The following is a 21,413-nucleotide window of genomic DNA, read 5'->3' on the forward strand; positions in this document are numbered from 1 at the left end:
TAGTGAACAACGATATGTATGGGGTTCGATTCCCAGTCAGCACTGAACTCCTCGTCATATTTTTTCTACTTCAAAAATGCTCACATGTCGGTGCTGGTATAACAAACCCATAATTAACGTTCGTTTTTTCTAGAATATAACAGCGATAGGTGCCGGGTTGGAGTCATGGGAAGGAAAAAAGTAATGTTTCGTCTCGTCATTTCAGTTTAAACGTCAAGCTACCTCCGAGAAAATCCAATATGTCACAGTTGATTGTGCTTCGGTAACAATCCGATTAGGTTATAGCTTCGAATCTGTCCAACACAAAGCTTTCCTCAAGGCATTTCAAGCGAGGTACTTGTGAAGAAGAAATATTTAACATCTCTCGTAGTTCGTTAATAGGGATCCTGGGTAGGAATTAGCGTCCATTAAATAACTTTACGTTATGTAATTTAAAGTTGGTATTTGATAACTGATACTGTCTAAAATCGAGGTATATCACTGTTTGTATGCCTAGTCAGGAATGACTGTTAGTTTCCGTCAGTCACGCAATCTTACTCTGCATGAACTGGATTTGAATCCATATGCAGAACGAGACGGTTCGTCGTACCATTTGAAGTTCACACATTCTCAACTAGCTGCTCGTGAATAAGTTAAATTTTTAAATTCATTGTGTGTTAAATAAGAAGCACGGTATGTTACTTTGAAGAGGAACTCATGAATACGACGAACTTACTACGTGCATTACCTATCTGACGTCATAATGAGAGTGGTACATTTTAGGTATGTCATTTATTGCAATAAATGTGTGCTTACAAGCCTTAAGGACAGTCTTATCTGTGATAACCATTTTCAATAGTCAAACGACTGTACCAAGGAGCGATTAGAGTACCTGCTACACAGCTGCGTTATGCGGGTTGCATGCGAATCAGACGAAATGTAATTCAGGTTGTTTGGATACTTTTGAGCATGACTGTACAATAAAAATAAGAGGCGTCCGTTTCAGGTTACGAAGTTGACCCCGCCCAAGCAGGAGGAGGGAATAGGAGATGTCCAGTCATATGTCCCCTTTACATAATGAAGTCTCCTTTACACAATGAAGTAGCCCATAAGAACTATCTGTCAACCACAATATGTTACAACTGTCAAAGTTGTCACACTAAACGTGCCTTCGTTAACAATAGGTGGTACTTAACTAAAATGCTAACCTAACAGATACTCATGTATGGAACTTCTCCTTACATTTATTAACATTTGCATGCTGGATATCACGACGTCTCTTTATGTCTAAGGAGTCTACCTCGATCACGTTTTGGTGCATGACTCTACGTACCTGAAGCGGACCACAACTGACATTAAGAAATGGTTGCATAGGACCTTTATATTGTTTGACAGGCAGTGACCCTTAATCAATACAATCTCCCCAAATTACTGATGTATATCACGAAGTTTTCCTTTCTGGTTGGCTTTCATTCCTTCTGTAGCCTATCCAGAAGATCCAAATGCCATCCACATGTTTCCGTGGGCTCTTCCCACCTAGAGGCCATAAAGCTGACTTCTTCTGTAATTTTATCTGCTGTCTGCTATTTTTCAAGTCCAGCATGTGCGCTATCCTGGTTTCGCCATGTGGTAAAACATGACTTCCTGAGAAACATCCAATAAGATATACCAATTTCTATGTTGTGTTTGACAATATAACCGACACATCTTCCCCAGTTTGTGCATAATCCTCACTGTGGAATTAGATACAGGGTGATAACGAGATTTAAATATGTAACTGATCGTCCTCTAATGAAGCAGACTTTCCCATTGTTGAGACCTAAACAGGGGCCTGTTGTCTGATATTACTTTATTCACTTTTCCCCCGACTTTCAGGAAAACCTCAGTAGGTGGTCAACATACACCTTTGGCTGTAGCACGTCGGAATGGCATAAAGACAACATAATTTCACGTAAATTCAACAATTGCCAATGCATTTCGCTAACCACACCTTGCTCTTGGCAATGGTCTGAATAAATCTGTAGCAGCGAACTCTCACAACCTCAACGGTACAATCGGAATGAATGGGCTCTTATGCGACTCCGTTGTTGACTTTGCATGTTTTCATGCATTCCAAGTCTCTAAGACTTTACGTATTCTCCTCTCTCTACTTCAAGGAAATGATTAAGAGGTGGTGTTGGTGGTGGTTGTGCTGGTGGTGGTAGTGGTGCTGGTGGTAAGTTACTATGGGACCAAACTGTTGAGATTGAACTGCATTGTCACTCATGTACAGCTGTTAATGGAAGTCGCCACGTCATAACAAACGACTGAATTTGTAGAAGTGGTAAGATAAGATAGCTAATGAGAATGACTTAAATTCCAGGTGTAATATTCTGCTGAATAAAAATGGAAACGAAAGATGTTATTCTTGTTGATAATCTTCTCGTTCGATCTTCTTAAAAATGTTTTTCTGGCCATTCTGTATGAACTCATTTTATTTAAACCTCTTAGTTCAGGAAACTCTGATGTAAACTTCTCTTAGGATGGACGTCGACGTAAAACCTTCCATTTGGATCCCAACAATGGGACAGTGGTATGTATTCAATGATTGTCAGTGACTGTTAAGACTTACGAGTGATTTTACATCTGCCTCGGCGTATGCGAGCTGGTTCCCCTTATTCCGCCCAGTTACACTATGTAGCCGAGTGCTGTGCGAACACTTTGTCCACGTATGCGTACACCATAATTACTCTACCACGCAAACATTGATGTTACACTTGCTAGTGTGAGTAGTATGAGACGTTCCCGGGGGTGGAAACATAGGGGTTACACTTGTCTGGTGTGAGACGTTCCCAGGGGAGAGGAGCGGGAGGGAGGGAGGTCCACTGGGGGCCGAACCGCACAATATATTTGGCTCGGTGTGGGGCGGCGGGCGGTGGGGTGAGTGGACTGCTGTAACCTGTTGTGGGGTTGTGAACCACTGAGGGTTACAGCGGGGACGAAGCCTTTCCGTCGTTTCTAGGTCCCCAGTTCCATGCAATACAATACAATGCTCGTGCACCCTTGATGACTGCACGACACAAAGCATTACGCCTCGCCTGGGGCCGTCAACACTGACAACTTACTGTCGTTGCCTGGTCGGACGAGTCTCGTTTCAAATTGTATCGACCGGGTGGACGTGTACAGGTATGGAGACAACCTCAAGAATTCATTCACCCTACATGTCAGCAGGGGACTGTTCAAGCTGGTGGAGTCTCTGTAATGGTGTGGGGTGTGTGCAGTGCAGTGATATGGGACACCTGATACGTCTAGATATGACTCTGACCGGTGTTACGTACGTAAGTATACTGTCTGATCACCTCATCCGTTCATGCTCATTGTTCATTCCGGCGGACTTGGGCAATTCCAGCAGGACAATGCGACAACCTGCACGTCCAGAATTGCTGCAGAGTGGTTCCAGGAACACACGTCTGAGTTTAAACACTTCCGCTGGCCACCAAATTCCCCAGACATGAACATTATTGAGCATATCTGGAATGCCTTGCAACGTGCTGTTGAGAAGAGATCTCCATCCTCTCTTACTCTTACGGATTTATAGATAGCCCTACAGGATTCATGGTGTCACTTCCCTCCATCACTTCTTGAGACATTAATAGAGTCCATGCCAAATCGTGGTGTGACACATCTGTGTGCTCACAGGGGCCCTACACGATTTTAGGCAGGTGTACCAGTTTCTTTGGCTCTTCAGTATATATACACATACAGTCCCAAATGGAATGCCTTGCAACGAGCTGTTGAGAAGAGATCTCCATCCTCTCTTACTCTTACGGATTTATAGATAGCCCTACAGGATTCATGGTGTCATTTCCCTCCATCACTTCTTGAGACATTAATAGAGTCCATGCCAAATCGTGGTGTGACACATCTGTGTGCTCACGGGGGCCCTACACGATTTTAGGCAGGGGTGCCAGTTTCTTTGGCTCTTCAGTATATATACACATACAGTCCCAAATGGAATGCCTTGCAACATGCTGTTGAGAAGAGATCTACATCCTCTCTTACTCTTACGGATTTATAGATAGCCCTACAGGATTCATGGTGTCACTTCCCTCCATCACTTCTTGAGACATTAATAGAGTCCATGCCAAATCGTGGTGTGACACATCTGTGTGCTCACGGGGGCCCTACACGATTTTAGGCAGGTGTACCAGTTTCTTTGGCTCTTCAGTATATATACACATACAGTCCCAAATGGAATGCCTTGCAACGTGCTGTTGAAAAGAGATCTACATCCTCTCTTACTCTTACGGATTTAGAGATAGCCCTAAAGGATTCATGGTGTCACTTCCCTCCATCACTTCTTGAGACATTAATAGAGTCCATACCAAAACGTGGTGTGACACATCTGTGTGCTCACGGGGGCCCTACACGATTTTTGGCAGGGGTGCCAGTTTCTTTGGCTCTTCAGTATATATACACATACAGTCCCAAATGGAATGCCTTGCAACATGCTGTTGAGAAGAGATCTCCATCCTCTCTTACTCTTACGGATTTATAAATAGCCCTACAGGATTCATGGTGTCACTTCCCTCCATCACTTCTTGAGACATTAATAGAGTCCATGCCAAATCGTGTTGTGACACATCTGTGTGCTCACGGGGGCCCTACACGATTTTAGGCAGGTGTACCAGTTTCTTTGGCTCTTCAGTATATATACACATACAGTCCCAAATGGAATGCCTTGCAACGTGCTGTTGAGAAGAGATCTCCATCCTCTCTTACTCTTACGGATTTATAGATAGCCCTACAGGATTCATGGTGTCATTTCCCTCCATCACTTCTTGAGACATTAATAGAGTCCATGCCAAATCGTGGTGTGACACATCTGTGTGCTCACGGGGGCCCTACACGATTTTAGGCAGGTGTACCAGTTTCTTTGGCTCTTCAGTATATATACACATACAGTCCCAAATGGAATGCCTTGCAACATGCTGTTGAGAAGAGATCTCCATCCTCTCTTACTCTTACGGATTTATAAATAGCCCTACAGGATTCATGGTGTCACTTCCCTCCATCACTTCTTGAGACATTAATAGAGTCCATGCCAAATCGTGTTGTGACACATCTGTGTGCTCACGGGGGCCCTACACGATTTTAGGCAGGTGTACCAGTTTCTTTGGCTCTTCAGTATATATACACATACAGTCCCAAATGGAATGCCTTGCAACGTGCTGTTAAGAAGAGATCTCCATCCTCCCTTATTCTTATGGATTTATAGATAGCCCTATAGGATTCTTGGTGTCACTTCCCTCCATCACTTCTTGAGACATTAATAGAGCCCATGCCAAATCGTGGTGTGAAACATCTGTGTGCTCATGGGGGCCCTACACGATTTTAGGCAGGTGTACCAGTTTCTTTGGCTCTTCAGTATATATACACGTACAGTCCCAAATGGAATGTCTTGCAACGTGCAGATAAGAAGAGATCTCTATCCTCTCTTAATCTTATGGATTTATAGATAGCCCTATAGGATTCATGGTGTCACTTCCCTCCATCACTTCTTGAGACATTAATAGAGTCCATGCCAAATCGTGGTGGGACACATCTGTGTGCTCACGGGGGCCCTACACGATTTTAGGCAGGTGTACCAGTTTCTTTGGCTCTTCAGTATATATACACATACAGTCCCAAATGGAATGCCTTGCAACGTGCTGTTGAGAAGAGATCTCCATCCTCTCTTACTCTTACGGATTTATAGGTAGCCCTAAAGGATTCATGGTGTCACTTCCCTCCATCACTTCTTGAGACATTAATAGAGTCCATGCCAAATCGTGGTGTGACACATCTGTGTGCTCACGGGGGCCCTACACGATTTTAGGCAGGTGTACCAGTTTCTTTGGCTCTTCAGTATATATACACATACAGTCCCAAATGAAATGCCTTGCAACGTGCTGTTAAGAAGAGATCTCCATCCTCTCTTATTCTTATGGATTTATAGATAGCCCTATAGGATTCATGGTGTCACTTCCCTCCAGAACTTCTTGAGAGATTAATAGAGTCCATGCCAAATCGTGGTGTGACACATCTGTGTGCTCACAGGGGCCCTACACGATTTAAGGCAAGTGTACCAGTTTCTTTGGCTCTTCAGTATATATACACATACAGTCCCAAATGGAATGCCTTGCAACGTGCTGTTGAGAAAAGATCTCCATCCTCTCTTACTCTTACGGATTTATAGATAGCCCTACAGGATTCATGGTGTCACTTCCCTCCATCACTTCTTGAGACATTAATAGAGTCCATGCCAAATCGTGGTGTGACACATCTGTGTGCTCACAGGGGCCCTACACGATTTTAGGCAGGTGTACCAGTTTCTATGGCTCTTCAGTATATATACACATACAGTCCCAAATGGAATGCCTTGAAACGTGCTGTTGAGAAGAGATCTCCATCCTCTCTTACTATTATGGATTTATAGATAGCCCTACAGGATTCATGGTGTCACTTCCCTCCATCACTTCTTGAGACATTAATAGAGTCCATGCCAAATCGTGGTGTGACACATCTGTGCGCTCACAGGGGCCCTACACGATTTTAGGCAGGTGTACCAGTTTCTTTGGCTCTTCAGTATATATACACATACAGTCCCAAATGGAATGCCTTGCAACGTGCTGTTAAGAAGAGATCTCCATCCTCTCTTATTCTTATGGATTTATAGATAGCCCTATAGGATTCATGGTGTCACTTCCCTCCATCACTTCTTGGGACATTAATAGAGTCCATGCCAAATCGTGGTGTGACTCATCTGTGTGCTCACAGGGGCCCTACACGATTTTAGGCAGGTGTACCAGTTTCTGTGGCTCTTCAGTATATATACACATACAGTCACAAATGGAATGCCATGCAATGTGCTGTTGAGAAGAGATCTCCATCCTCTCTTACTCTTACGGATTTATAGATAGCCCTACAGGATTCATGGTGTCACTTCCCTCCAACACTTCTTGAGACATTAATAGAGTCCATGCAAAATCGTGGTGTGACACATCTGTGTGCTCACGAGGGCCCTACACGATTTTAGGCAGGTGTACCAGTTTCTTTGGCTCTTCAGTATATATACACATACAGTCCCAAATGGAATGCCTTGCAACGTATTGTTAAGAAGAGATCTACATCCTCTCTTACTCTTACGGATTTATAGATAGCCCTACAGGATTCATGGTGTCACTTCCCTCCATCACTTCTTGAGACATTAATAGAGTCCATGCCAAATCGTGGTGTGACACATCTGTGCGCTCACAGGGGCCCTACACGATTTTAGGCAGGTGTACCAGTTTCTTTGGCTCTTCAGTATATATACACATACAGTCCCAAATGGAATGCCTTGCAACGTGCTGTTGAGAAGACATCTCCATCCTCTCTTACTCTTACGGATTTATAGATAGCCCTACAGGATTCATGGTGTCACTTCCCTCTATCACTTCTTGAGACATTAATAGAGTCCATGCCACATCGTGGTGTGACACATCTGTGTGCTCACGGGGGCCCTACACGATTTTAGGCAGGTGTACCAGTTTCTTTGGCTCTTCAGTATATATACACATACAGTCCCAAATGGAATGCCATGCAATGTGCTGTTGAGAAGAGATCTCCATCCTCTCTTACTCTTACGGATTTATAGATAGCCCTACAGGATTCATGGTGTCACTTCCCTCCAACACTTCTTGAGACATTAATAGAGTCCATGCAAAATCGTGGTGTGACACATCTGTGTGCTCACGAGGGGCCTACACGATTTTAGGCAGGTGTACCAGTTTCTTTGGCTCTTCAGTATATATACACATACAGTCCCAAATGGAATGCCTTGCAACGTGCTGTTAAGAAAAGATCTCCATCGTCTCTTACTCTTACGGATTTATAGATAGCCCTACAGGATTCATGGTGTCACTTCCCTCCATCACTTCTTGAGACATTAATAGAGTCCATGCCAAATCGTGGTGTGACACATCTGTGTGCTCACGGGGGCCCTACACGATTTTAGGCAGGTGTACCAGTTTCTTTGGCTCTTCAGTATATATACACATACAGTCCCAAATGGAATGCCTTGCAACGTGCTGTTGAGAAGAGATCTCCATCCTCTCTTACTCTTACGGATTTATAGATAGCCCTACAGGATTCATGGTGTCACTTCCCTCCATCACTTCTTGAGACATTAATAGAGTCCATGCCAAAACGTGGTGTGACACATCTGTGTGCTCACAGGGGCCCTACACGATTTTAGGCAAGTATACCTGTTTCTTTGGCTCTTCATTATATATACATATACAGTCCAAATGGAATGCCTTGCAACGTGCTGTTGAGAAGAGATCTCCATCCTCTCTTACTCTTACGGATTTATAGATATCAATACAGGACTCATTGTGTCACTTCCCTCCATCACTTCTTGAGACATTAATAGAGTCCATGCCAAATCGTGGTGTGACACCTGTGTGCTCATAGGGGCCCTACACGATTTTAGGCAGGTGTACCAGTTTCTTTAGCTCTTCAGTATATATACACATACAGTCCCAAATGAAATGCCTTGCAACGTGCTGTTGAGAAGAGATCTCCATCCTCTCTTACTCTTACGGATTTATAGATAGCCCTACAGGATTCATGGTGTCACTTCCCTCCATCACTTCTTGAGACATTAATAGAGTCCATGCAAAAACGTGGTGTGACACATCTGTGTCCTCACGGGGGCCCTACACGATTTTAGGCAGGTGTACCAGTTTCTTTGGCTCTTCAGTATAAATACACATACAGTCCCAAATGGAATGCCTTGCAACGTGCTGTTGAGAAGAGATCTCCATCCTCTCTTACTCTTACGGATTTATAGATAGCAATACAGGATTCATGGTGTCACTTCCCTCCATCACTTCTTGAGACATTAATAGAGTCCATGCCAAAACGTGGTGTGACACATCTGTGTGCTCACGGGGGCCCTACACGATTTTAGGCACGTGTACCAGTTTCTTTGGCTCTTCAGTATATATACACATACAATCCGAAATGGAATGCCTTGCAACGTGCTGTTGAGAAGAGATCTCCATCCTCTCTTACTCTTACGGATTTATAGATAGCCCTATAGGATTCATGGTGTCACTTCCCTCCATCACTTCTTGAGACATTAATAGAGTTCATGCCAAATCGTGGTGTGACACATCTGTGTGCTCATGGGGGCCCTACACGATTTTAGGCAGGTGTACCAGTTTCTTTGGCTCTTCAATATATATACACATACAGTCCCAAATGGAATGCCTTGCATCGTGCTGTTGAGAAGAGATCTCCATCCTCTCTTACTCTTACGGATTTATAGATATCAATACAGGATACATGGTGTCACTTCCCTCCATCACTTCTTAAGACATTAATAGAGTCCATGCAAAAACGTGGTGTGACACATCTGTGTGCTCACAGGGGCCCTACACGATTTTAGGCAGGTGTACCAGTTTCTTTAGCTCTTCAGTATATATACACATACAGTCCCAAATGAAATGCCTTGCAACGTGCTGTTGAGAAGAGATCTCCATCCTCTCTTACTCTTACGGATTTATAGATAGCAATACAGGATTCATGGTGGCACTTCCCACCATCACTTCTGGAGACATTAATAGAGTCCATGCCAAAACGTGGTGTGACACATCTGTGTGCTCACGGGGGCCCTACACGATTTTAGGCAGGTGTACCAGTTTCTTTGGCTCTTCAGTATATATACACATACAGTCCCAAATGGAATGCCTTGCAACGTGCTGTTGAGAAGAGATCTCCATCCTCTCTTACTCTTACAGATTTATAGATAGCAATACAAGATTCATGGTGTCACTTCCCTCCATCACTTCTTGAGACATTAATAGAGTCCATGCCAAAACGTGGTGTGACACATCTGTGTGCTCACGGGGGCCCTACACGATTTTAGGCAGGTGTACCAGTTTCTTTGGCTCTTCAGTATATATACACATACAGCCCCAAATGGTATGCCTTGCAACGTGCTGTTGAGAAGAGATCTCCATCCTCTCTTACTCTTATGGATTTATAGATAGCCCTACAGGATTCATGGTGTCACTTCCCTCCAACACTTCTTGAGACATTAATAGAGTCCATGCCAAATCGTGGTGTGACACATCTGTGTGCTCACGGGGGCCCTACACGATTTTAGGCAGGTGTACCAGTTTCTTTGGCTCTTCAGTATATATACACATACAGTCCCAAATGGAATGCCTTGCAACGTGCTGTTGAGAAGATATCTCCATCCTCTCTTACTCTTACGGACTTATAGATAGCCCTACAGGATTCATGGTGTCACTTCCCTCCATCACTTCTTGAGACATTAATAGAGTCCATGCCAAATCGTGGTGTGACACATCTGTGTGCTCACGGGGGCCCTACACGATTTTAGGCAGGTGTACCAGTTTCTTTGGCTCTTCAGTATATATACACATACAGTCCCAAATGGAATGCCTTGCAACGTGCTGTTGAGAAGAGATCTCCATCCTCTCTTACTCTTACGGATTTATAGATATCAATACAGGATTCATGGTGTCACTTCCCTCCATCACTTCTTGAGACATTAATAGAGTCCATGCCAAATCGTGGTGTGACACATCTGTTTGCTCACGGGCTCCCTACAGGATTTTAGGCAGGTGTACCAGTTTATTTCTCTCTTCAGTATATATACACATACAGTCCCAAATGGAATGCCTTGCAACGTGCTGTTGAGAAGAGATCTCCATTCTCTCTTACTCTTACGGATTTATAGATAGCCCTACAGGATTCATGGTGTCACTTCCCTCCATCACTTCTTGAGACATTAATAGAGTCCATGCCAAATCGTGGTGTGACACATCTGTGTGGTCACGGGGGCCCTACACGAATTTAGGCAGGTGTACCAGTTTCTTTGGCTCTTCAGTATATATACACATACAGTCCGAAATGGAATGCCTTGCAACGTGCTGTTGAGAAGAGATCTCCATCCTCTCTTACTCTTACGGATTTATAGATATCAATACAGGATTCATGGTGTCACTTCCCTCCATCACTTCTTGAGACATTAATAGAGTCCATGCCAAAACGTGGTGTGACACATCTGTGTGCTCAGGGGGGCTTTACACGATTTTAGGCAGGTGTACCAGTTTCTTTGGCTCTTCAGTATATATACACATACAGTCCGAAATGGAATGCCTTGCAACGTGCTGTTGAGAAGAGATCTCCATCCTCTCTTACTCTTACGGATTTATAGATAGCCCTACAGGATTCATGGTGTCACTTCCCTCCATCACTTCTTGAGACATTAATAGAGTCCATGCCAAATCGTGGTGTGACACATCTGTGTGCTCACGGGGGCCCTACACGATTTTATGCAGGTGTACCAGTTTCTTTGGCTCTTCAGTATCTATACACATACAGTCCGAAATGGAATGCCTTGCAACGTGCTGTTGAGAAGAGATCTCCATCCTCTCTTACTCTTACGGATTTATAGATATCAATACAGGATTCATGGTGTCACTTCCCTCCATCACTTCTTGAGACATTAATAGAGTCCATGCCAAAACGTGGTGTGACACATCTGTGTGCTCAGGGGGGCTTTACACGATTTTAGGCAGGTGTACCAGTTTCTTTGGCTCTTCAGTATATATACACATACAGTCCGAAATGGAATGCCTTGCAACGTGCTGTTGAGAAGAGATCTCCATCCTCTCTTACTCTTACGGATTTATAGATAGCCCTACAGGATTCATGGTGTCACTTCCCTCCATCACTTCTTGAGACATTAATAGAGTCCATGCCAAAACGTGGTGTGACACATCTGTGTGCTCACAGGGGCCCTACACGATTTTAGGCACGTATACCTGTTTCTTTGGCTCTTCAGTATTTATACACATACAGCCCAAATGGAATGCCTTGCAACGTGCTGTTGAGAAGAGATCTCCATCCTCTCTTACTCTTACGGATTTATAGATAGGCCTACAGGATTCATGGTGTCACTTCCCTCCATCACTTCTTGAGACATTAATAGAGTCCATGCCAAATCGTGGTGTGACACATCTGTGTGCTCACGGGGGCCCTACACGATTTTAGGCAGGTGTACCAGTTTCTTTGGCTCTTCAGTATATATACATATACAGTCCCAAATGGAATGCCTTGTAACGTGCTGTTGAGAAGAGATCTCCATCCTCTTCTACTCTTACGGATCTATAGATAGCCCTACAGGATTCATGGTGTCACTTCCCTCCATCACTTCTTGAGACATTAATAGAGTCCATGCCAAATCGTGGCGTGACACATCTGTGTGCTCACGGGGACCCTACACGATTTTAGGCAGGTGTACCAGTTTCTTTGGCTCTTCAGTGTATATACACATACAGTCCCAAAAGACTTATTCATGGCAAAGGTTGCGACTGATTGTTGAACTCGTTACTTCTGTTTAAGGTTCTTAGCCATAACTCGTCATTTTTGGGTTCAGGCTTGATGCAATATTTTTGCAAATACTTGTGATGGTCTGAGTAAAGCGTTCCTCGATCTCAGGCGATGACATTCTGCCCTTTATGCAAACAAAGGACATGCAGGAGATAATAGCGCTTTGAGTCTTTCTCTACTGATAGATCGTTATCGACGTGTCACGGTTGGTGTTCTGCCAGCTACGCAGTACGGTTTCTTCAGCAGGGAAGGACATAGGCGATCTGTGATCACACAGCATGTCTCGCTGACAGCTTGTAAGTAACCTGTTTGTATGTTGGCAACGCTATAGACGCTGTTAACATCGCTGACGGGTCTCTACGCCTTCGGAAAGAGATTCTGTGGTTGGACGGACCAGTAGTCAGCGAGTGGATAGATAAGTGTATGGACATATTTTTCTTAGTGGAGAGTCTGTGTTGGTAGGACATGCATTGTACAGTGAGACGCAAAGAAATGTATGAGGATGTATGTATGGTTGATAATATTTAGGCAGTGGAATTATTGATAACTATAATTTTTGGAACTGGATGTATTTTCTAAATACATTGTTCGGTCTACAACAGAATCTTTGTTTTGCTAACTACTAGGAGGCATATGGTTAGCAAAATAAAGATTTTGTTGAAGAGCAAAGAATGTATTTAGTAAATTTTATCTTATACATGTGACACCCAGTTCCAAAAACTAAATAGTTGTCAATAATTCCACTACCCAAGCATTATCAATCATACATCCATTATCATACCATTCCTTGCATATTTTCTTATACGAAATTTCGTCTCACTTTACATTGCGTGTCCTACCAACACAGAGTGTCCACTAAGAAAAACATGTCCACACACTTCTCTATCCACTCGCTAGCTCCTAGTCAGTCCAACCACTATAATTTTTGGAAGTGGATGTCACATGAATAAGGTAAAACTCTATAAATACATTGTTTGCTCTACATCAAAATCTTTCTTTTGCTAACTATGTGCCTCCGAGTAGCTAGAGTATATAGTAGTTAGAATGTTTTTATTTAGCTGGCCGTTGTTGCTACTTGCTGTAATTGCTGTAGTTCGTGTTATGAAGATTTTCTGTGAGGTAAGTGACTTATAAGAAAGAATGGGGGCTTCCAATATCGGGATTCGTGATTTTAATGAGTTTAGGCAATTAACAGAGTTGGAGGTAGTTTCATATTTCTTTAATTTCATATTTTTTGGATTTGTTTTATTGTTAAGATTTCTTGCTATTCAAGGCCATTCTTTTGTGTTAATTATTGGAAGTCATGTTTTCAATGTATAACAGTCAGATTGCGTTGGGCTTGTATATTGTGGGTAATAAATGAATAGGTTAAGTTTGAGTTGTCTTTGTCAGGGAAGAATCTGTTGGTCAGTGCTTAATTTAAAAAAAAAAAATTAAAGGCTTAGTTTCAAGCTAGGTCCATCGCTTTCTCCTAGCAGCGGACGCTGTTATTCGGATGCACGGAGTTAGAGCAGATGTCTTTACCATGTATATTCGTATACTCTCTTTTATACGTAAATGTAACTGAGACTGTTGGTGGAGACAGAAATTAGTCACAGCCTCGTTTCAGATGCTTTCAGTCTACTTTCATCACATTCTGTTGACAAAATGAAAAGCGAGCAGTCACGTCCCCAGTGACTCTCTGTCCAAGTACGTGACAAGGAGTGCCTACTGGCTGTTTCACAAGGTTATACCGGCCTTTCGGCAGCGCGCCTTTTGAATGGAAAAGCAGGGCTCAACACGGCTGGGAGTGTTTATTTTCCACTATATGTGTTAACAATATAGGGAGTACAGTACTCAGAACTAATATGTGTAACGCATACAAAGAGAATCTACGTAAATCAATGCACACTGCACTATACTGCTGGATGGGAAACGGATTCCTAGGCATGCTGTACGGTAGTTAAGGTGCTCTACCGGGAAAGACCACTTATTCAAGCACAACTGCTGCTCGTTCTTTAGTTTATAGACAAACTGTACTTTCTTTTTATCCTGTGAACTAAAATATTATTTGGGATCACATACCTGACGTTGCGAATATCATGATACAAGTATGCAGTGTTCGTAAGGAATATTCAATGCAATGTGGGTGCCTGTTGCTAGTTGTCTTCACGAAAGTGGTTTAAACATCATTCATTGATATATGTCTCAGCGACAGACGACTTTTCTCTGGATAAAATGAGTACGTAATAAATATAGCTGCATATATCTCAAGATAAGCGAAGCTGTTCGAAACTGGTGACACTAAGATTACAAGATTAATGTCGTTTCTTTGTTTATTTATCTAAGGAGTGTAAGTTTTACGTGGGTGTTTCTGTCCCACTACACAGTAATAAACATTCAGCCGGGTTGGTGTCATTTTAGTATACGCAACAGAAGACTCGTTTTAACTTGTCCATTAGTAAATAAACTGGAAGTTCCGCCGAAAAAACTTCCACTGTGTAACCTCTTCTCGTAATAGAGTTCTAGCGCTGAGTTTGTGCTGGCCATCTGGTGTATTATGGATTTTTTGAACACTTGCGGCTTACAGAGCTCGTAGGAGACCAGTTCTTCCTTACAGACCCATGTTTTCATTGACGTATTTATTTTCTTTCCAGTGACTGAAATTTGCTGTTGTTGTTTCCACTACTTTGCTGCTGTATGATTGTCCCTGCCAACGGTTATGTTTGTTAGCAGGCAGGAGTTCAGTACGAATCTACAGTCCTTAAATGATGTCAACGCTGAACCGCGTCGCCGCGTATGCATCGTGTGCCACGATTCAGCAACGTTATGTGCAAATATAGCATTCACCGAATGCATTTGTGTCCATTATTTTAACTAAGGAGGAGACTGACATTGACAACGCTATTGAGTGGCAACCGTTGCAAATTGATGGTACTGATATACAAATTGAAGTTTCAGTTGCCTGTGTTTCACAAGAACTTAAAGCGTACAAAGGCTATATTCGGCGATAAGAATGTTCAGAATTTTGTGCTCTCTCTCACTGGTAGCTGTCGGAAGTAGTAAACGCCAAACTGCTAGCCAACCGTCAGTAATCTCTTGTACCTGGTCAAAAATTTGGCATTCTGAGCATTTTATATCAGTATACGAAGACAGAATCTTTCAAGAAATTTTTATACTGAAATGCAAAGCCGAGAATCTCACAACTCGGAAATTAAACTCTTCCAGATCTATGTTGACATACTGTTGTTGCGATATACATGTCCAGAAGCTACTACCCGGACTCGAAAGAAAAGATAATGCCAGGCCGGCCGTGTGGCCGAGCGGTTCTAGGTGAAGGTTCGAATCCTGCCTCGGGCACGGATGTGTGTGATGTCCCTAGGTTAGTTAGGTTTAAGTAGTTCTAAGTTCCAGGGGACTGATGACCTGAGATGTTAAGTTCCATAGTGCTCAGAGCCATTTGAACCATTTGATAATGCCAGAATTACTAATGAACTATTTGTCGTGGCGTAACAGTGAACAATCGCTTTTCGACCATCAACTATGTCTTTTAGGCTGTGATATCGACTTAGTTCCAGTGGACAAACTCTTCCTACGTTTTCTTTCGCTCCTGCGGAAGGCGAAACAGTGCGTCATGTGCACAGCCTCGCGGAAGACAACATGCCGAAGTGTTGTGTGCAGCAGAAGGAACAGGTACTCACCTCGGGGACCACAATTATTTATACAACGTAGTCGTTTTTGTATCGCCGTGTATCCCCTCTGTCATATATACAATTAAGACACTTGTAACCCATCTGGCGTTGCAATTTAAAAAAAATTTAGTGCACTTGATAAACATACTCACTTTACTTCGAAAATCGTGTACTTCAGGTTCATAAAGAAAAACGTTTTTGCCTCTGTGACTACCGGTATACCTTTTAACGAGAAATTACACAGAGTACAATGGGTATAAGTGCAGTAATTTTTAATGGTGGCTGAGGACAGAGTACTGAACAACATCACATCAGCAGGTACTTCATTTGCAGATGAATAATTATAGCTATTAGGTGTAGTATGTTTTTAGTACATGCAAGAATTTTCCCATGGGCAGCAGGTCGGGTGTTGTAGTGTGTACGTATGGATGCAAAACGGTCAATCTATACTGACAAGCGTGGTTCACTTAGTGGTGTAGTTACGACCGTGGAGAAAACATCAGGTAGGAACATGTTTTGTTGGAAGACCGTTAGATACAGAGGAAAAACAACTAACATACTGAAGTACGTGCATACTTAAGTACCAACGATCATAGTACCTGCACTAATACCCGTAACACCCTACATTGTCTCTGGAGTCACTATACGAGGAGTAGTCACGCAGTTTTAATTATCACCTAAAAAAATGAAGTTAAGTGTTTATTTTGCCTCTGTTTGTAGAAACATGTCTGCAGCCTTGGCACATACAGAAATCTCCTAGCCATAGTACCGCAGCGCGCTGCTAAATCAACTGAAGTAAGTGGAGTATCCAGCAGTAATTTGTTTTCTACATTTTTAGAATGCTCAGATGACGCGGGTGTACGGTGACAACGCACCTTCATATGACACAGCGGTTACTTTGTGCAGAAGCTTGCAGTGTGGTCAAACAAGTGTGAATGACGATGGAAGTGGCACATCATCCCTCTGTTAACAACCGGAAATCGCAAGAGATGATAAAAGTGAAAAAAGTGAAAACCAGCCATTGATCAATCTTCGACATTTCCAGAATGAGATTTTCATTCTGCAGCGGAGTGTGCGCTGATATGAAACTTCCTGGCAGATTAAATCTGTGTGCCCGACCGAGACTCGAACTCGGGACCCTTGGCTTTTCGCGGGCAAGGCAAAGACAAGGCAAAAGTCCCGAGTTCGAGTCTCGGTCGGGCACACAGTTTTAATCTGCCAGGAAGTTTCAGTTTTCGACATGTTGCACGACTAATGAACATGACAAAGGTCGCCTCCAGCTGGGTTCCGCCGCAACTGTTCACACCCACTCAAAAAGCCGGCTAAATCGGGCAGCAGCGGAAATAGTCGTATTTTCGCTGGGACATTCGAATCCAGACGACTCGGTTAGCAATCTAGTTACCATGGGCGAGTGCTGGGTGTGTCGCTGTGACCCCGAGACAAAGGAGCAAAGCAAACAGTGGAAACATTTGGATTAACAACCGCTGGAAAAGAAGAAAGACGTAACCATCATCAGGCAAGGTGTTGGTGAGTGATTTCTGGGACTGCCAAAGTCGGATGGTAAGAGATTAAGCTCGTAAGGAGAAAACTGTCACAGGAACAAACTCAGGGCCAGTTTAAGGTCCAAGCGACACAGGAGACCGGTTGCTATGACAAGCTGAGAGGGGCGCTAATAGCACCTGAACTGTAATATTCCTATTTATCGTCCTATAAATAGGAATATTATAGTTCAGGTGCTATTAGCGCCCCTCTCAGCTTGTCATAGCAACCGATCACAGTTAATGGCGACCTCTTGGGACGCAAAGCTGAGAGGGGCGCCCAATTGTAAGATTTATATTACAGTGCGCATCTTAATTTGTAGTGGAAAGATACTGGAGTTAAAGTGTATGATGAAGGAGAAAGGCGGAAATGGGCCGCCGAGTGGTAAGTCGATTGTATGGATAACGTTGTCGAACCAGCCCTGAGCGTAGTACCTACATCCTCTGACGAGGTTACGAAACGCTGTCAACACGACCATCCAGGAAAACTGTCCAGAGGTGTATGTTTGCTCCACGACAATGCCCCAGCACATTCTGCCCACACAAAGTCCCACATGCTGTTACTCTGGGATATCAAATTTGTCTTTACCCACTGTATTCTCTCGATGTAACACGCAGTGACGTTTCATCTTTCCTCAGGTGAAAAATCCATTGTGTAGCAGCATTTCTAGAATGACAACGAAATGATTTTTGAGGTGGAGCATTTCCTGAATAACAAAAACTCGGACTTGTACAACTAAGATCTCCACCAAGTCACCAATCGTTAGAAAAAATGTGTTGCTGAATACGTAGAGAAGGACTGACACCGTCGCCAAGTTTCACTGTTGCCAATTGATTTTTTGGGGGTGATAATTAAAACTGTATGACTACCTCTTGAAAATATTTGTGTGGTATCGTCCAGAGATCGCAGTCAATACCAACGTCGGCAAAGTGCACCGATACCACAGAGGTTAGCGGCGTCTCGTTGCAGTCCAAAACGACGAATGAGAGGCGTTGCTGAGCACCACGCCTCTCTCGCACAGAAATCAATATAGACCCGAGTGTGGAAGTGTTGTGAGCTCAGCTGAAATAGTAAACATCATCGAGTAGGCGCCAGAGTTATGTACTTTTGCAGATTTTGCTACAAGAGGAGAGATTGTTAATTACTGCGTTAGTGACCCTTAATAGGCAGTGACAGTTGTACAACCACTCCTGTGGCAAAGGATTGTATCGAGTAAAGTAAATCCTTTTATCACTCGTGTAAGGAAATGAACTAATATTTCATAGGTTGCAGTTCCACAGAGCCATCTCCCACAACAATCAGCGAAGCCACAGACGAATGTTCTTTCGTCCGGTAGTAACAGTTTGCAACCCGCAAATCTAAGCAGACACTGAGATTACAGCAGGGGATCCACGGATTCTCCTCCAGAGGCCAGACGTCTCAAGTATGTTACGCACGTGTACGTTAACTGCGAGGCCCCTACAGAAGACGGAAAACGGTGATGACTCCGGTGGAATCACAAGCTGGAGAGGGGCAGCTGGGAGCAGAGCGTGGTGTCGGTGTTGTGCTAGGCAGATGAATTTGCGGCGTGGCCGGGCGACGTGCGCTGGCAGCAAATGGCGGCACGTGGCTGCCGAAGAAGGCGCCGCGGCCATCCGGTGAGGCACACACCGCCCGCATACGCCATACGGCCAGCGCCCTCTGCCCGCCCAAGCCTAAGGTCACCGCCGCAGACGTTTGGTAATGCCTCGCGAAAATCACGCAATTCCGTGTCCCCGCTTTTCTGCTCTACGGAGCACGCCGCGCTCTGTCGACGAATCGATTAGTCACAACTAACTACTTACTCGTCTTCGTGTTCTGCGGAACGTGCTGACGACATTTTGTGGAATCACTCGACTGATGCATAAAAATTGAGTCTAAGAGACGGTATCCAAAATATCCCGAAATTTGAACGGTTGCGAGTCCAATGAAATACCGCTGTGTGTGTCCTCGGACACATTTCTCGAACCAGTGTTTTTGCGAGTGCAGTGGTTTTGTCAGTGTTTGGTGAGCATATGTCGATTATCGTGCTTCATCTACGAGGGCCGTTCCATAAGAAATACTACGCTTTTTCTCGGCCAACTTCGGTTGAAAAATTGCGGAATTTGTTGTGGGACGTCGAGAAATATTCCGGTTTCAGCCCCTACACCTTCACGAAGTTCCGACGGCTGGCGGCGCTATACGTAACATTCAGACTGGCTTCTGTAGTGGACGTGTGTTCTAAGCGAAGAACTGTGATCGAATTTCTTTTTGCCGAAAACCAGAGCATCGCAGATATTCATTGGCGCTTGCAGAACGTCTATCGTGACCTGGCAGCGAATACAAGTACTGTGAATCGTTGTGCGAGGCGTCTTTTATCATCGTAAAAGTTCGCCCAGACCTGTCCGATCTACCGCGTGCCATCCGGCTGAGCCTCCTCGCTGCTCAGTTGTACGCTTCTGCAGGCCGGTGTGGCCGAGAGGTTCTAGACGCTTCAGTCTGGAACCGCGTGACCGCTACGGTCGCACGTTCGAATCCTGCCTCGGGCATGGATGTCTGTGATGCCCTTGGGTTAGTCAGGTTTAAGTAGTTCTAAGTTCTAGGGGACTGATGACCTCATAAGTTAAGTCCCATAGTGTTCAGAGCCATTTGAACCATTTTGTACGCCTCTGTTGGCAGTGCTAACGCACGTGCCTGCTGGGTTCCTCGCCACCTAACGGAAGACGATAAAGAGCAACGAAGGACCGGCTGTGGTCGTTACGAGGCTGATCGTGACAGTTTTCGTGGAACATCGTCACAGGCGATGAAATATAAGTTCATCCTTTCGAACAAAACTGCAGTCCATCCAATGGCACCGCACCACACCACATTCCCTCGCACCCTCAGCCAGTAAAGTCACGGTGGTGGTGTTCTGGGACTCTGAAGGCATTATTCTGTTTAATGCCTTCTCTCGCGGTCAACGATCAAATCTGAAGCGTATTGTGCTACTATTTTTTATTTATTTACAGACCGAGTTCCATAGGACCAAATTCAGGAGCAAATCTCCAAGATCGTGCAACGTGTCAGTACATGAAAGTACAACACAAAAGCAGTAACATATAAAATTAAATGTTTATGAATCCGAAAAAAGTCAGTCCATAAGTTTAAGTAAGCGCAATCAACAATACAACACGAATCAGCTTAATTTTTGCAGGAACCTCGACAGAATAGAATGAGTGACCCATGAGACAACTCTTCAGTTTCGATTTGGAAGCGCGTGGATTACTGCTAAGATTTTTGAATTCGAGTGGTAGCTTACTGAAAATGGATGCAGCAGTATACTGCACACCTTTCTGCACAAGAGTTAAGGAAGTCCGATCCAAATGCAGGGTTGATTTCTGAGTTCTATTAACTGAGTGACAGCTGCTTATTCTTGCTAACAAGCTAATATTGTTAACAAGAAATGACAGTCAGGAACATATACATTGAGAGGCCAATGTCAAAATACCCAGCCTTTTGAGCAGTGGTATACAAGAGGTTCGTGAACTTACACCACTTATTGCTCAAAGCGCCCGGTTCTGAGCCAAAAATATCCTTTCAGAATGGGAAGAGTTACCCCAGAATATAATACCATACGACATAAGTGAATGAAAGTAAGCAAAGTAGACTAATTTTCCTGTCTAATAATCACTCATTTCAGATACCATTCTAATAGTAAAGATGGCAGCATTAAGCCTTTGAACACCTAGAAATTTGAACTGCTCAGTTTCACTAATCATATGCCCATTCTGTGAAATTAAAATGTCAGGTTTTGTT

This window comes from Schistocerca gregaria, chromosome X (genome assembly GCF_023897955.1).
Source record: "Schistocerca gregaria isolate iqSchGreg1 chromosome X, iqSchGreg1.2, whole genome shotgun sequence".
NCBI lineage: Eukaryota > Metazoa > Arthropoda > Insecta > Orthoptera > Acrididae > Schistocerca > Schistocerca gregaria.